This window comes from Tiliqua scincoides, chromosome 3 (assembly GCF_035046505.1).
Source record: "Tiliqua scincoides isolate rTilSci1 chromosome 3, rTilSci1.hap2, whole genome shotgun sequence".
NCBI classification, from domain to species: domain Eukaryota; kingdom Metazoa; phylum Chordata; class Lepidosauria; order Squamata; family Scincidae; genus Tiliqua; species Tiliqua scincoides.
The window spans coordinates 144073919-144092267 of NC_089823.1; the positions used below are offsets into that span (position 1 = coordinate 144073919).

At 45.6% G+C, this 18349-nt stretch overlaps 1 protein-coding gene across 1 annotated transcript in view; it reads right to left on the reverse strand.

The window, feature by feature from the left end:
• OPN4 (opsin 4) overlaps positions 1–10835 on the reverse strand; it is an 82364-nt gene extending 71529 nt beyond the window's left edge. Inside the window, exon 1 of the mRNA XM_066620178.1 lies at positions 10769–10835. The gene's annotated coding sequence lies outside the window, so the exon portion shown is untranslated. The remainder of the gene's footprint in view (positions 1–10768) is intronic.
• Positions 10836–18349: the final 7514 nt, after the last annotated feature.

Sequence of the window (18349 nt, forward strand, 5' to 3'; positions counted from 1 at the left end):
CTCTCATAGGCCCTGCTGCTGAGGATAAGTTGGCGGGGTATGGGCAGAATGGGGTGGGGCTGGGAGGAACGGCATGGAGACTGGGACAGGGAAGGGGTGAATTAAGGCTGGGAAGCATATTTGTGGCGGTGGCAGCACTGATTCCCCTTCTCAGCCTCCTTTCTGGGCCCATTTGGACTTGAGTCAGCAAAAGAGCTGGTGCAGGACCCAGTAAGGCAGCAGAGGCTTATCCCCGAACTTGGGAACAAATGTTTTCTTACCTGAAGAAGACCTCTGGAACTGCTGCCCTCCCAGCAGGATGCAGTATGTGCTCTGGTGACGCAGCTGCATCGGCACACAGAGGAGGGGGTTAGTTGGGATTGGGCTGCCTATTCATAAACCTGCTTGGCCAACACACTTCTGGGTGAAGAAAAATGTGACATTTTCAGATCAGTGAAGCCAGTTTGGAAGTGGCCTCATCGTATTCAAGTCCAATGTATGCTTTTTCTGTCACTCAGTTCTGCAGCTTTTTCAGAGAGAATGATTTGTTTCCCTGTCTGACCGCTGGCCCCCCATCCCTTTGTAATCTCCTTGAATGCATACATCTGCTGCTAGCCTACCTGACAAACTGCTTCTGGCAGTCCTTGGCAATGTGAGCTTTCAGTTGTGCCTGCACTTGGTTTAGTACTGTTGAAGCCACCTGTGTTCCAGTGCTAGTGCACCTGCAGCCCTTTATATTCTCTGCTACCCCTAGTGGAGAATCATCTGAGGCTGCAGGGTGACTGTTGCTCACAGGCTAGGATGTCCTCCCAGCCAGCTAATTGGCTCCCTGACCCAGTAGGGCTATTAAGGTTTTCTGGCCATACTCTGTCTTTGCAACCATTGGTTTGATGGTGTTTGCCTTCTAAATCTGGTGCTTCTAAGGATTTGCTCTATTGCAGGGTGACCAGATGTCATAACCACAAAAGAGGACAAAGCATCCCAAAATGTAGAACGTCCAAGAAAATGCAGGACATGACAAAATAAAAGCTGAAAACACTTGTATATTGATTTAATGTGGTTAATTTAAACACTTTATTACTTATTATTAAATTTACAACTGTATTATATATACTTTATTACATGTAATTTATTAATTACAAGAAGGCTATGCGCTACCTGCAGGGGCCCGCTCATAGGAAACACTGAGGTTCTTTTCCAAAACACGAGGCTAAAACAGAGGACATGTCCTGAAAAAAGAGGACATCTGGTCACTCTGCTCTGTTGGCTTCCTGTGTGGTCTTTTGGCTGCCTGCTAGATTCACTTTAGGTTCTGGACACAGGGTCTTAAGCCCCTTGCTTCCCAACTTCTCAGCTTTTTAGCCTCCCTCCAGCCTGGCATCACCACAGAAGAGGCACAAGCAATCTACATAACTACTGTTTCCTGAATAAAAGACTGGAACTATTGCGCAGTTCCCCAAGGATAAAAATGGGAGATAAAGTGAAGTATCTTTATCTTCTCTGTTCACAAAACTGGGCGGGAGACAACCAGTACTTAAAGACAGAGGAACATTCCCACTTCCAGCTGATTGCCAGTGGGAAAAATCAACAACCACTGGTTCCTCTTGCTACTTAAGTTCTGAAGTGGTTTCCCAGTAGTCTGTATTAGCAAATCCTAATGAGTAGATCACCACCTTTGTAGAAATGACAAATGTTTAACAGAGATGAGATGAGCCTACATGGAAAGGCAATTACATAAATATTTTATTCATAAACCAGAGATGGACATTTGTGTAATGCCTGTCCTTGGTGTGATGTCATTTTGAGCTGATCAAAGGCTCATGATGCAATACAGCTCTCCACAACACTCCCAGTCAAATAAGGGACACAGTGCAAAGCAGGAGGCTGGATGGCCCTAGGAAATGTACAGTTTAGGCCTTGCAGTCCCAGTAGGTTTGCACGTGTGAGTTTGTAAATTTGAGTCCTGTAGTCCCCTAGCACTGGAGGGGGACTATCTTACACCATTTTCAAAAGGGAGGGGGTCATATGTCAGTGGCATAGCCCATGTATGAAAGCACAAGCACCTTCTTGCTGAAGGATTTCAAATTGCAGGGCTAAGAAAGACCCCTGCCTGGGACTCTAGAGATCTACTGCCAGTCAGAATCAACAACACTGGGCAAAACAGTCCAATGGTCTGACAGCTTCGCATGTTTGTACGTTTTACACCTGTACTTATATATTTTCTCTTCTGTTTTGCATAACCTCTATAATCCTGATTTTAGCAGGTCATGAAAACCACCTGTTGCATACGCAGCTATGGACATTACACTCTCTGGAGGCTTGTGACTAGTTCTGCGGTGGTGTGAACCAGGGATGATGGCAGAGCGGTCCCCAGCAGAGGGATATTTGCATTCCTTGTCAAGTACTGCTGTTGCCTCTGTGGGATTCAATTTCCATTCCATTATTATAGTGTTTTCTGAAGTCTGTAGTTAATATTAACTGACAGGGCCAACAGAGGATCTTGGGATTTCCTATTATGGCTAATTAAGCAAAATCCTAATTCATGCACCAACTGCCTTCTTGTGCTAAATTGCATTTTGACATTGTAATTGGCTTTACTGCTAATTTCAGTGGCTATTGATTTTTTTTCCCAGTTGCCTAGAAGAAAGCATTGTTGGAAAACATATGAATTTTATCATGCAGGCAGATGTAGGAATGAGCAGGAGAGCAGGTAAGCTGATGGGAATGTGATTATTTAGCAAAACAGTTTTTCAGCCATATTCCTCCAAATTCGTGGTTAAAAAAATCCAGAAGGGATCACATATGCAAAATCAAAACTTAAGATTTGTCAAACCAAACCGACTAACAGCACAAACTCAAGGTGTTCTGAAAGGTCTCACAAAACCTGAAGAGGTGGTTGAGTGCAGAATAGTCTGCATTCCATCTCCACAGCACCTAAAGACATTCTCCTATACATGGAAATAAATGTGAGATGTGCTGGTGCACAGTTGTGGCCTAAGTTGAAACCTTCTGACTTATCAAAGTTAGGAATGGACTTTATCCCCCTTTGCAATATTATATCCTGTGCAACACTTCCCAAAGGAATGAATCGGTATTCTTTGATGAGCTCCCATCCTTTTCAGTGAGGTTCACATAGGAGAGCTTCCCTATGCTTTTCCTGATACGGTACATGGAATAACTTCAATCTTAACATAGTTTACTTTCCAATATAGGCAACGAAAGATATCTCAAAGATACTGAGTGCCCAGAAGAAGGGTGGGGTATAAATTCATTAAATAAATGAATAAATAAAACATCACCTTAACCCTTGTCCTTCAGGCTATTCTCATGTTGAATATGGGACTCCCCAACCTCTGGCCCAGCTAGGGGAGGCCTCCTCCCTTGTCATACAGTACCACCATGCATGGCCTCATCCATCCACCCACCCACCTGGAAAGGATCCTGCAGCCTGGCTTGACTGCCTTCCTCTGTTGCTTCAGTTCAGCTTGGAGGGGAAAGGGATTTCACAGCACCCTCCTGCTCTTCCAAACGCTCACTCTCTGACAGCCTCTTCAGGTTACTGTCTCCTCCTGTGACTATGGTGACAGGGCCTTGGATCCTGCTGATGTTGCCTCATCACTAGTACTGACAGAACCATTTACACTGGGGATGGCATTATGGATATGTAAGGCCCTGCCCCCTTCCCAGTCCAGAACCCACTTTCCAGGTGACCCTTTCACACCAGCAACCAGGAAGCCTGCCTTGAGAGAGTCATAAATAGTCACAGGACCTGCTTGGGGTTCCCCTACTGGCTGCAGTGCTAGCTGGAGGTGAGGGGTTAGCCCACTGCTTGGGTAGTAGTGCGCTCCTCAACTGTCTAGGTGACTCTGACACAGGGTTCACTGGCTGTACACAGAGGTGGCAGCCTCTCCCAGGGGACTTGATGGGCAAAAGGACAAGAATGGTAAATGCAGGTGGGGAGGGGCTAAAAGGTAAAAGCAGCTGGGGAGGCGTGTGATTTTATGTAGGAAGATGACCTGAGGGGGAAAGATTAAGAAGACCTTCTTCCCCCAAGGCCCAATTTCCCCCTTCAGATTCCTCTGCACTGCATTTTGTCAAGCAAAACAGTCTGTACAAAGAATCACAAAACTACACGAAACGGGTTGTTCCAAATTATGTGGAAATTTAAGCTATATGGGACACTTCAGGTGCCAACATTAGGACTGTAACCAATTCTTTAGCATTAAATATACATGTGAAATAGGTCTATTATACGGGGGGGGGGGGGACGACACTGTTTGGGGATCAAGCAGCAGAGAGGCATGGGCTGCCACTGCCTACAAGGGAGACAGGGCCTCCAAGGGCATGCGGTTTATAGGAGGAGGGGAAATGCTGCTTTTCAGACTCACACTGTCAAAGTGCCCTATACTTTGTGCCCTCTCTGTTGCCCTATACTTAACATGTATATTTGTAAATAAACAAATATTACACAATGGCATCATAAGTATGCAGGAGAAAACTAAACTTCATGGTGCTGTCTCTGCATGGCTCAGGAAAGCAGAGAGCGTAGACAAATATGTTCAGTCCTGTTTTATTTTCCATCCACAAAAGAGAAACTCTGCACCTGAAGCACTTCTGGGTTATCCTTGGTTTCAGTAATTTGGCTATAAATTTTTGGGTGTCAATAAAAATATTTCCAAATCATCCTAAAGCAAAACAACAAAAATTAAAACAATGTTTCCTCTTGAACACAAAATCTTCTTGTTGCCAATGGGGGGGGGGGGATGAACATATACATATTTGAATGCAGTTCTTTGTAGATCCCACCTACTGCAGTTTTAATTTCTAATTCAACTACTTTTAGTTTCAATTAGTTTAGCTTCGGTATTTAATGCAGTCTTTGGTTCCATGCATTTACATCTGTCAAGGACCTGCTTCTCAATTTATAATTTAACTGTATTCCTTTGAAAACCATGATGAAAATGCACTCAAGGTACAGCCCAAATCCTCATTTGAATAATAAGTTCACAGCTTTTCCTTTACTGCAATTCAGGCGTCTAACATGATTTTCACCTTGAATTACCACAATCTTCTTGTTAATGAACCAAAGGACAGATATGTGAGTTAAACATCCCAGCATTTTCCCTGGGCTGTTGTGCTCCATGTTTCCCATTAGGTGTCAGTACAGACCAGCACACTATCATTAGAATTTCAGTATAGTTGTTTTTCTATTTTACAAATTCCATATCTTGGCATACTTCATATATGAAGACTAGTGACGAGACCATCATTATGTCAGGTAGGGAGGAGAGAGCATTCATATATTGGAAGGGCCCAATATATAGCAAACAAGCTTTCACTCTTTCACAAGTAGTGAGATGGAGGTAGGCAGACACTACATGCCCCCAGAAAGCCTTGTGGCTTCCAGGCACCCCAGAATGCAATGTTACAAGGCATTCTGGGGCACACGCAGCAAATGAAATAGGTCACATGCCGGTGGTACCTTGAAGCTGCAAGGCATTCTGGAGCATGGCGTGGCCCTCTTGTGGCTTCCACGTAGCGCTGGCCCTGTGATCCACCAAACATTGGGTCGCTACCTGCTTGTGGATTGTGACCCACAGTTTGATAACTGCTGCCCTACTGTAATGGCATCTCCAAGTATAGCACTTTCCCATGGTAGTGAATAGCCACTACTCACTTATATGACAGTAAATAAAAGTATGTTGGGGGAGGAAGGCTTGACATCTGGTGGTCCCAGTTTTTCACACAGAACACACTTTCCCATTTCCTATTGTGTTTGATTGCAGCCTATGTATTTTAATTCATGGATCTAAATGGGAGCTATTGACAACTGGATTCGCTCCTATCTGCACAATTTTAACCTTTCCTCTACTTAGCATGAGGAGTAAGAGAAGGAAACCAGCAAGACAGAATCCTCCATTGTCTCCTCCACCTGCTGAGTTTTTAAGTTGGACTATGCAAATTGTATTTGGAACCAAGTGTGAGCTGCTTTGAGGCCACATGGGAGGTAAAAATGTGGAATACAAATATCCAGATAAATAAATAAAAATGAAAAGTAGTTCCACTATGGATTCCAATTCTTGGTCATGCAAAAGTGTAGACATGAACAAATGCCAGGAACTGGCTTTCTCATCCATAGCTGTTGTCCTGGGATGTGTATAGGATTGCATTCTTAGGGTATCTGAACATAATCCTAAATATACCTTACACTGAGAGTAAGCCCCATGGAATAGAGTGAGTCTTGCTTCTGAGTTGATATGCACTGGATCAGGAGTGCTCACACTTTTTCGGCTCGAGAGCTACTTTGAAACCCAGCAAGGCCTGGAGATCTACCAGGGGGGAAGAAAGCGTCTGACAGACACCCCCTTTGATGTATGGAGCCCCTGCTGGACCAGGTCAGAGGAGGCCCACCAAGTCCAGCTTCCTGTGCCCCACAGTGGCCCACCAGATGCTTCAGGAAGCACACGGGAGGCCTCTCCTCTCTCCCCACCCCACATACTGGGGGCAGCCACAGGTCCCCCCAAGAGGCACATGCCCAGCCTTGCTGCACTACGGGGGGGAGGAGCTCCCCACTCCCCACCCCCCCAAACTCTTTGTGGCTGCGCCCCGAGACCAGCAGGGAGAGGGAGGCGTCGCAGGTCCTCCTCAGAAGGGGTGGGGGGCTTCCCTGTTTCCATGGAGAGGGGCTGTGCGTGCAGGCGGCAGGCGGGGGAGACACTGCTCCCACCGGCCCTCCTCCTGCAGCGGTGGGGGGGCCAGGGGAGTCGTCTCGCCTGTCAGCCCCGACCGAGAGCTGCAGCGGCCGCAGCCTTTACCTCTGGGCTCCTACAGGGGCGGCTGGGCAGGGCATGGCTGGGCTGGGTTGGGCCGGACCTGACTGGAAGGGAAGGGGAGGGTCACTTGGGGCCTCCCGCGGCAATCGCCATCAGAGCGATTCCATCTCGAACTCCCGCCCCTCCCCCTTCTGCTACGGAGCCCCAGGAAGCGCCTCAGTCCAGTGCAGCCCAGCTCCCCCTCCCGCCGCCACCCACTTTAGCTCCTGCTCTTCCGGCATGCAGCGCCACGAAACTGATGAAACTGACTATAGAGTCTAGTCAGTTTCGTCAGTTTTGTTGCTGCATGCCTGAAGAGCAGCTAAAGTGTCAGTTTCAGTGTCAGCTAAATATGTCATTTTCATCTAGTCACTAGACAAAACTGACATAATAACAGTTTGGAGAGACAGGGCTCCGCGATCTACTCATTTTGCCTCGCGATCTACCTATTGAGCACCTCTGCACTGGATTGTGCTGTAAGTAAGTTTCCTGATGGTCACTTTCAGAAGGCATAATGTTGGACTAGAGTCCCAATGACCTCACAAGAGGCCTACCACCAAGACCCCTTGCTACAGCAGCTGCGCTCTTCACAGGCTCTTTTGCCCCTGGCTGTTGGCTGGGCAGCACAGTCAGAGGACAAGACTGGATTGAGCACTTGCTGGCTGCTGATCCCTACCCTATGATATAGAATATACAAGGTGGGGTGGGGATCCTGGACCACAAATCAGTTTTTGGTCATCACAGTTGCTAACAGTTGGCTCAACAGAAGTATGTCAATGGGTTCCAGGACATGTTCCACAAGCATATGATACAGCCACTTTACTGAAGCTACGCAGGTGTAGATTTGGAGAGTGCCTGAATGGGAGTTTTCCAGACTCACAAAGAGAGTCTGGTCCAACAAGAAGCTGACGGAACATACCAAGATCCAGGTCTACAGAGCTTGCGTCCTGAGTACACTTCTGTACTGCAGCGAGTCATGGACTCTTCGCTCACAACAGGAGAGGAAACTGAGCGCTTTCCACATGCGCTGCCTCTGACGCATTCTCAGCATCACCCGGCAGGACAAAAGTTCCAAATAACACAGTCCTGGAACGTGCTGGAATCCCTAGCATGTATGCACTGCTGAAACAGAGACGCCTGCGTTGGCTCGGTAATGTTGTGAGAATGGATGATGGCTGGATCCCAAAGGATCTCCTCTATGGAGAACTCGTGCAAGGAAAGCGCCCTACAGGTAGACCACAGCTGCGATACAAGGACATCTGCAAGAGGGATCTGAAGGCCTTAGGAGTGGACCTCAACAAGTGGGAAACCCTGGCCTCTGAGCGGCCCGCTTGGAGGCAGGCTGTGCAGCATGGCCTTTCCCAGTTTGAAGAGACACTTGGCCAACAGTCTGAGGCAAAGAGGCAAAGAAGGAAGGCCCATAGCCAGGGAGACAGACCAGGGACAGACTGCACTTGCTCCCGGTGTGGAAGGGATTGTCACTCCCGGATTGGCCTTTTCAGCCACACTAGATGCTGTGCCAGAACCACCTTTCAGAGCGCGATACCATAGTCTTTCGAGACTGAAGGTTGCCAATAACAATGAATGGGAGATCATCTGGGAATCTGATAAATGCTGCTATGAGTGCCATGATGGAGGAAAGGCAGTGTATAAATAAAATCAATAAGCCAATATGTCTGACTGTGCTCTGAGGAATACCAGAGTTCCTTGGAAATATGTCAGGAGTTCCAAAGAGATCAAATCAATCATGATAGACAGGCTTCTTGAAAAACATCTTACCTACCACTACTAACCTTTGCCAATAAAGGGCAGGCACATTTTGGAATAGGGGGGAAAGGGAGGCCAGCAAGCTGAACTAAGTATGTGCCCTGAATTAAACCCCAGACATTTCTGCAACATGCATTGGGTTCATGACAAATACTCCAGGGAGCCTTGGCAGACAGGTCAGATGTAGAAAGGATTCCTTGAAGCAGGGATGACATCAGGGGTCAGTCAAAGGCCTGTGCTCATCAGAGGGCCCACCTAGCCATGCCAACCATGAACTGGTGGCAGCAGTGGTGCCCAATGCACCATCAAGGTAGGCTGGAGGCACCATGGAGAGAACAGTGCAGGCTTTGCTTAGGGCCTAGAGAAACCTGATGCCACCACTCCCCTATACAACTTGTCCATTGTTTGACCTCAGTCGAGCCCAGTTCAGCAGAAAATAGAATCAGCATGATGAGATGCTCCTGCCCTGCAAAATGGAGCTTTTACCATCTCCACTCTAAAAGATTTCACAATGCTTGCAGTTAGAACCTTGGCACTCACAGAGACATCAGTTATGAATGAAGTTAAGAGCAGCACTTTCACTGGAAGTACTGGTCATGTTAGGTCAGGGAGGTAAAACGGTAGAAGTGCAGAGACAGTGAAGAAACATTCTACTGCTGACACAATGGTTGCCCCATTTCTAGGAATAAACAAAAAACTTAAGTTTTTTGTATAAGGTGCAATCCTAACCCGTTACCTGGACATAAGGGCAATGCAGCTCTGAGGTAAGGGAACAAACATTCCCTTACTTTGAGGAGGCCTCTGTGAGTGACACCCAACTGCAGGATGTAGTACACGTCCCATTGGCACCGCTATGCCAGTGCTGGAAAGCACTGATAAGGGGTTAGGATTGCACCCTAATAATAATAAGGGCAGTCTGCCTCCGTTCACAAGCTTATTAAAAGCAATTAACTTCATAATGAACAAGATGGGGGTAAAAGCATGACATGGCTCATTGAAAGCACTTTGTCACAAGGAACTATGACAATCCTGAATGGTTTGGCTTCTAGATGGTATCTCAAAGGGATTAAAGGGAATAATATTAACCTTTCCAAAACCATTACAAACTTGAATTGTCAGACTAGCTAGGCCAGGGGTGTCCAAACATTTTGGCAGGAGGGCCGCATCATCTCTCTGACACTGTGTTGGGGGCCAGGAAAAAAAGAATTAATTTACATTTAAAATTTGAATAAATTTACATAAATGAATATATTAGAGATGGAACATATGAATGAATGAAGGTCTTGCAGTAGCTCAAAGCCTATAAAAGGTCTTGCACAAAGCAAAACCAGCCTTTCCTTTGCTGCCACTGCTGCATCACAGATGTAAAACAGCAAGTAGTAGAGGGAGCCCTCATCCCACAGCTCAGGTGAGAGGTTGAACAGTCATCCTCATGCTGAGAGCAGTTGCATCAGGCCAGCATGGGCTCCAACAAGTCTCTGGAGGGCCAGAAGCTCATTGGAGACTGGAGACTCCCCATGGGCCAGATTGGGAGCCCCTGAGGGCCACAAGTGGCCCCCAACTGGGGTTTGGGCACCTCTGAGCTAGGCAATTCCCCCCCTCATTTGGATGACACTAAGATTCTCCATTTCACTATAGAATTGGATATTTCAAATGGCCCAGTCTTAACCGGGCTGTGTGGCAGTGCAATGGGTGTTGCACTGGTAGTAATTGCTTTACGGCAATCACAGAGCAGCCTCCACAGGCACACATTGCCAGGCTGCTGGCAGAGAGGCCAGAGAGGTCTCCCACACACTGGCCGATGGCCACTGATCCACCAGAGCAGGTGAGGCTGCACAGGGGGTGGAACAGGGCAGAAGGAGGGTGAAGGTGGAACAGAGGAGGGAATGGGTGGAATAGAGCAGTGTCCAGGGTGGGGACAGACTCAGGAGAAAGGTGAGATCACCGATGGCAGCACATGTCAAATTCTGACCTCTTTTCTGGGACTGATCTGCCTCCATAGATCAACTCAAACTTGTACTCAGACCCACTGGTCCCACAGGGGCTTAGCTCCCTCCCTCTGTCAGCTCCCTCTGGAGGGGATAGAATTTGGCTCAAGTCACTTGTACAGGATACCACCCCTTCCAGCCTCTGACACACCCATAGCTTCCCACAATCAGCCTCAATCCTCTCATTTCCCCCACCCCATTCCACCCACTCTGCCAACTTACCAAAATCTACAGGGCTCCTCTTCACCACCTCCATACATATGGTTCTCCCCACTGTCTATGAGCAGCCTGGGTGTGAATGGCTCAAAGCGCTTCTGAATCAGCAGCATTCACACTGGTTAGGATTGGGCTGTTAGGGAGGTAAAACAAAGCCTGGGTTACAATGGAGGTAGCCTGATAATGCCTTAAGGGTGTGGAATTTCTGTGTTGTCTGATAGTTTGTGAGACTTAAACAAAATACAAAATCCTTTCTTATGAGTATCTTTAAAGGCATAGAAGAAGTGGGTTCCTACATTGGCACCTTCCCTAGCTCCACTCATACCTATCCTAGATTATCCTCTCCTTTATAATATAGAAAAATACTGACAATTTAAAAGCTGGGAAGATTTTTGATTATATACGTTATGTGTTCTATATGCAAAGGGGAAACCTATTACTGGAACTCAAATCAGAGAAAAATGTGAAGTGGTGTATGTACTTTGGTATCAGATTCATCAAATAATATATTTTGCACCTAATCATACAGTTAAAGAGTAAGATATATGGCATCTTGAAAATTTACTATTCACTGAGCCTTCTAAATCTAAGGGGCTGGTTTCTAACTTTATAATATTGTGATCATTGCATTTCTGGGTACAATGAGTGAATTGAAGAAAGTTTGGGAACAAGATATTAGAAGATAAAGCTCAGTAAACTCAAGGGACTTTATTTGGCAGAAAAAAATAGTTAAACCACTATAATCCTCACTGAAAGAAAATACTACAATAGTTTTCTATCATTGGCATCACAACCCTCTTAAATTATATATATCACTTGATTAGTCCTTTCTGTTGGAGGGGCTGTCAAAACAAATTACTTTTATTCGCATATCAGGGTTGGGACCAGCCACCCATCCCCAACCCCTGATTTATCGCTCCAGATGGGCCCAAGGGGGGAGTGCAGCAGGTAGGGCCAGGGGGTAACTTGGCAAGCTCCCAGACAGGGCTGGGACCCTGGAAGAGACTGGCAGCAGACACAGGGCCTCTAGAGTTACAAGGGAATGGGAGGATGTGCTGAAGGCCCTGCCCCCTCTTGAGCCTGCCAGGAAGGAATGGGTGCAGCAGGGTGGGGAAGCCAGGCTTCCTCAAAAAGGGAGAGGGCCTGTGATTACAGAGAGGTGTGCTGGCAGAAGGGAGCCACCACCTGAGGGCTGGAAGTGCTACTCCAACACTGAGGGTGGGGATACCCCCCCCCCCGTGGCAGTCTGAAGCCCTACACTGCTTGACTAGCCGCAGGAGGTGACCCCACCCTGAACCTACCAAGTCCTACAGGGGTTACCCTGCCAGCCGGGGGTGCTTGCCTCTAGCAGACCGGGGTGAGACATCACATACAGTAAGAATATGAACAGGTATAGGTAGGAAGAAGTGTTTGTTCCCCTCATCATTTGTTTTGTATGAGCTTTTTAGTTACTACGCCATTTCCAGCATTGCACTAATTGGGGGGGATGTTCATAACCTGGAGGGTGTTTAGGATACAATATAAGTTGACGCCTCCACCACCCATATCTCCACTTTGTTTTGGGGTTTAAGGGCCCAATCCTATCCAACTTTCCAGTGCTGATGCAGCCACAGTGCAGCCCCAAGATAAGGGAACAAACATTCCGTTGCCTTGAGGAAGCCTCTGTGACTGCCCCCACCACCACAGGATGCAATGCATGCCACATTGGTCTGGCTGCATCAGCGCTGGAAAGTTGGATAGTATTGGGACCTAAGACAGTTGTAGTGGTGCTGTGTTGAAGATATGTAGGCGTCGTGTTGTGCTGGTTTCTGTGGTGCATCAGCATGTGGAACTGGAGCTATGATCGCAGTGCTTCATTGCTTCTGGTGCATCTGTAGTTGTGCTGGCATCCAAGGGTATGCACCGTATCCTATACTGCTCAGAATGTCATTTTTTAAGTATAGGATTTGGCTACTCCTCTCCAAAATGTTGCATTCAGTTTGGGATCTGCTGCCTCTGTTTGTAGAACATTCTGCAAGCCTGTTACATAAGGACATAAGAGGAATATTTTTATTGGCAGAAACAAGTAATTGCCAATTACACATAACACCGCTTTCAGCAATTTTTATTTTTGGATAACATTGAAATCCTCCCCAAAATAAAACCGTTTTAGACTGCCTCTAGTAATTGGAAATCATCAGCAAAATCATTGTTGACATTTTGGTATCACAAAGTACAGCATCAAACTTTAATTGAGAAATTAATGCAACAGAGAAAGTCGACAAGGTGTCTGTCCAATTCAGATTCACTTGTATTGACATGGTTCATTTATGTGCACTATGATAATAATATGGGTGATTCTACTTCACCATTGACTCAGGCATCCTTCTGGAAGAATGTGCTGTGTTGATGATTGTAGCTTTTTTCCTTTGCTGTGCTTTGATGGTTACTATAATTCGTACTGTGTGCTTCATAAAATTCTTAATCTCATTGTAATGTTTTTGATATTGCTCTTTGATTGCTGTTTATTAATAAATGTAATGATCGGTGAAAGCTGCCCAATTCCGTTCAGAATGGCCTGTCTTTCCAAGCCTTTTTGGAGTATTCTTTAAAAGGCTTCCTTCCAAAAATTCTCCAAGTGGCGAAAGACTCAGTCAGGGATCTCTTATCACTCTTTTTATCTGCCAATTCCCCTCTGCACACTTACCCAAACTAACCTGTAAAGGGGGGTGAGAATGGAAAAAGCAGCCAAGAAGGTTTGTTAACTGGAGTGCTCGTTCTATATTTCCAGCTCTCTACAGTTAAGGCTTCTATGCATGCTTGAACTCTCTACTGTTGGAAGGAATTCTGGGAATTGTAGTTTTCTTAAATTACTCCACCAAAATGAATCAGGAGAAACAACACTTGCCAGAGTTAGCAGGCTTTGAGCATGTTCAGAAGTCTTCATCGCAGCGTGAAGAACAGATTCAACTCTCAAACAATAATTCAGATCAATCAGCTCTCAGATTAACTGTGGGAACGGCATCTATTTAGCACTCTTGCAATGCAAGCCTCAGAAGTAAGTCCTTGAGTTCAATGGGATTTATTTCCATGTAAGTTCATATAGGATTGCAGTCTTACAGCCGCACAGAGCGCATGCTACTTCCTGCGGTGATGGAACAGTCACAGAGGCCTCCTTAAGGTAAGGAAACATTTGTTCCCTTTGTCCGGGGCTGCGTTGGTGCTGGAAGGTTGGATAGGATTGGCCTGTCAGTCAGTGATTGCATGGGCCTCTTTCTCTCATGTGTGAAAGTGTGGTGAAGCGGGAGAGGAGGGAAGCTGGCATATGGTAAAGCTGGCACCACTAAGCCATTATGGACTACTGCCAACTTCAGAGAACGGTTTGCCTTATAACGACTGGGGCATTTCTGAGCTGGGGGCTTTTTTCTGCTTGCCCCTTTCCTCATTTCTTAAATTATTCTCTCTCTATTAGTTGTACAAAAGCCTAGAGCAGTGGTTCTCAAACTGGTGGATTGTGACCCACCTAGGGAACCAGAAGCAGGGCATTCCCCCTTAAGGGGAGTGGCCCTGCTCTGTTGGCAGTGACAGTGCCTCAGTGCTTGCAGTGCCACAGATACAAAGGGGCTTTCTTACTTGGGGGGGGCAGTACGGGCCTCCTGCAGGGTCCTGGAGGCTCGCAGTCCCCTCCAATGTCCTCCATGGCTGCTGTAAATAGTCCTTATCCCCAATCAGAATTGGGCGCAGAAGTAGGTTTCGCACAGAAGTAGGTTTCGCGGATTCAGCAGCCACAGAGAACATTGGAGGGGGTTGCGAGCCTCCAGGACCCTGCAGGAGGCCAGCACTACCCCCACAGTAAGAAATAAGCCCCTTGGTAGTGGTGGCGCTGTGATTGCTGCAGTGCCGACACTGCCGGCTCCCCTCCCCACCTACGCAAACACTTACCTGGTTCCCTGTTCCCTTGTAGGGGTTTGGGAACCACTGGCTTAGAGCAAGATTCAGCTTGCCATTTTTCACGTGTTCCTCATAATGCTCTATTTCCTTGTATCAAGGCCCATCCTTCACAGACTTCTCAAGTAGCATTCCAAATTGGCTTACTCCAGTATTATTTGCCTCAGCCCACACACCTTCAAGTGTACCGGGCTTCATGTGAACAGTTTTGATGGTTTGCACCCAATTTTCATCTGGGTGGCCGTGCCATTGCAAAGTCTCTGGTAGAAAAGACAAAGCAACCATCTTTTGGGTTTTGTTAGATGTGTCAATGCACAATTTCTCCTACTGTGTTTGAACTGCTCCCTGCTCCGGTAATGATCTGCTTGTTTCAGATGTCGGGATGGCCAATCAATAGGCAGCCGTCTTGTTTTTCTGCTTTGCTTGTCAACATTTTGCTCCATCTTCAAATAGAAGTCTTATATCTATCCATCTATTTCTATATCAAAAGGTCACTAGGGTCCCTTAATGGACATTTATCCTGCAAACAGTGAGATGATCTTTGACCATTCCACAGGGCACTGGCAACCGGGCGCACAGTGAACCTTGTTAGATTCAAAGCAACCCTGCAATTGGAACACACCCACAGTCTATTGAATACCCAGCAGGGATTGCAGCTTTCTATGTTAGCATTGGCAATATCATTGCAATTACTGGAAAAGAAGTAAAACAGATCATTTATTTAAGACTGCTTTTTGTTAGGGCATTAATGAATTTACTGATACACCTTACCATGTGCTATGCCCCTTGGTGACAAAACCTTGATGCCTTTTTAAAAAAAATTTCCCTATTATACCAGCTCATTATACTAGTTGGTTCATTAATTCTGTCATCTAAGGGAGGTAAATTACTCTGTAGCCACTCTGAAAGCTATAAAACTCCAGTGCTGTGTGAGTTGTTGATCGCTTAGAATTTGTCTTGTAATGTCATTGCCAGGCTTAAAAAAAAAAGGTTGGTCCACTTCTCTCAGCTTTTGTATAGTTTGATTGCTTGCTTAATAGCACTTTGTGATTGTTAAGATTTTCTTATTTACAAGGCTTTTGGGCTGGTTGAGCTGATTCCACTATCTTGATAAGGGTTTTGCCATGGTTTAATGCTCCTGTTGCTGGCTTTCTGGGTTTTGATTGCATTTTTTAAAATAGTAAATTGAACTTTGCCTCCCTGGTAGGCCCAATTCTAGGGCCAAAAGTTAAACAAATGTAAACATACTGGTAAATAAAATGCTCTTGTATGAATGCATCCTGTTGATCTAGATGGATTTTGTTTGGAGCCTTTGCATATTTATTTGTTTATTACACTTATCCTGTTTGTCTTCCAGGGATCTCATGATGGCATACATTTCTCTTTGTCCTCATTTAGGCTTCACACCAAATCTATGAGATAGCTTAGATTATGAGAGAGTCACTGACCCAATGTCATCCAGTGAGCTTTGTGGCTGAATGGGATCTAGTTGTAGGCCAATACTCAAACATGAAGTGTTTTTTTTAACCTTCTATGTCTCATGCACCTCCAGGAGAATTTTGAAGTGGTCATGCAGTTCCCTCATATATTTTTTTGATTTTTTTTTCAAATTCTTATTATTTGTTGTTTTCCTGAAATTGCATTGAACATAGATGGCAAAAAATGGTACTTTAAAAAAACTATTACATTTAACTCATAGGGGGAAAAAATGTGTTTGCTTCATAGGATTTGAAGTCATCAAAACATCCTTGAGAAAAATCAATGAGATGGCTGAAAACAATAATATATTTTGGCTTTTTTTAACCCATCAATACCTAGGGTCAAATTCAAACAAAAAGAAAAAACTGCCCTCATCTAGTCAAAGCAATGTGTTTCAAGGCATTTTTTTTTCTTAATTCTGGGACCATCACATGCAATCTCTAGACCCTCTTCACATACTTGTTAGGGGTGCAGGCTCCACCTGTTCTAGAGAGGCTCCCTGGTCTAACCTCTACATCACACTGACTCTTCTAATCAAATTATATAGCATGTTTTTTTTCTTTTAAGATGCATTAACTCTTGCCAATATTGTGGATAATCAATATTGGAGGAGAAATGTGATTACCCTTTGAATAATAAAATTAAAAATATCAATTTCTACATGCCTGAGAGAATCATTTCTAGATCTGGCATAATTGGTACCTTACTTCAGTAAAGCTTAAATAACATGGATCCTTTAATACAGTGTTTCTCAAACTGTGGGTTGGGACCAACTAGGTGGGTTGTGAGCCAATTTCAGGGTCCCCATTAATTTTAATGTCTAATGTCTAAAAATTTTATTTTTAATAGACTTGATACTACCATGGTACATGACTGCGTTTAGGGAAATGTGACAGACCTGTACTTTTAACAGGCTGCTACCCTATTCCCAGGTGGTGTGGAGCAGCCTCTGGCTGCTCTGTTCTGCTCGGATCTGTGCCACCTCCCGAGGTGGCTCAGATCCAAGTAGACCCACTGGGGCCACTGCAACGTGACATGGGGTAAGGGGAAGCTTTCGGACCCAAACTTGTGCTGGATACAGCGCAGGTCCGCTGGTTTGCCTATTCCAGCACAAGTAAGGACTGGGCTGTAAATTACACATCTAGGAAGATTAGGCAAAGGGAAGGAAAAAGCAGGGAAGTTAAATTTCTGCTTAGTATCAGAACTGGTTGACCTATGAGGCCAACTGAAGCGATCACCTTAGGCAAAAGATTGGCAAGGATGCTCACTGTCATCCATTCACTCATCTCCACTGCTCCTCGTCCTCCTCCCAGGATTGGAAGAGAGGAACAAAATGGAAGTGTGGGGGACTAGAGTGTCAAACTACAGGCTGTGTTCTTTTTTCAGCTCCTTGCGCTGGAAGTGCCAGAGAGATGGGTTTTTTAAAGCTTTCCGCACGCTTAGGTTGCGTTCTTCTTTTAGGTTTCAGTGTGCTAGCCATGCTAGAATTTTTTGTCATTTTTAAAATAATCGCGTTGGAAGCATGCTAATAGCATGCTGGAAATGTCACTTCCACATTTTTTCTAGCGAAAAAAGAATGCAGCCAGTGTCAGAGATGTAGGCGATGCTCTAGCTCAGGCTCCTCTCTCCACACTTCCTCTTCATCTCCCTCTGCTCTTCCAATCCAGGGAGCGGGAGAATCAGAGGCTGGCACATCACCAGGTAAAGAAGGGTAGCATTTGGCACACCACCTCAGGCACCAGAAGGGCCAGCCTTGCTTAGCATGAATAACGTCTTAACATTTGGAATGGATGAACTAATCAAAATATACAGGAAGAGGTTTCTCTCTCTCTCTCTCTCTGTGCATATGTGTGCATTGAGTACATTCACAGGGCAATCCTATGCATGCCTACTCAGACATTAGTCCTATTTATAGGGTCACATTCTGATTTTTGCTTTTGTCTTAATAACTATGTGCAGTTTATCGGGGAGACGTGTTTGGTGGAGTACAGACTGGAGGCACTATGGGAGCATTTTAAGAAGTGGTTGTCAAACAACTGCAGTTTACTGCCTTCCAGTGGAGGATTATCGTCCTCTTTCTCATGTGCCTTCAAGATATATCGGTTGCGTTATGCTTTCTGCTTGTGTTGTAACCCCCTGTAATGAAAGATCAGAAGATCATCAGGTGGATGATGTGGTGTT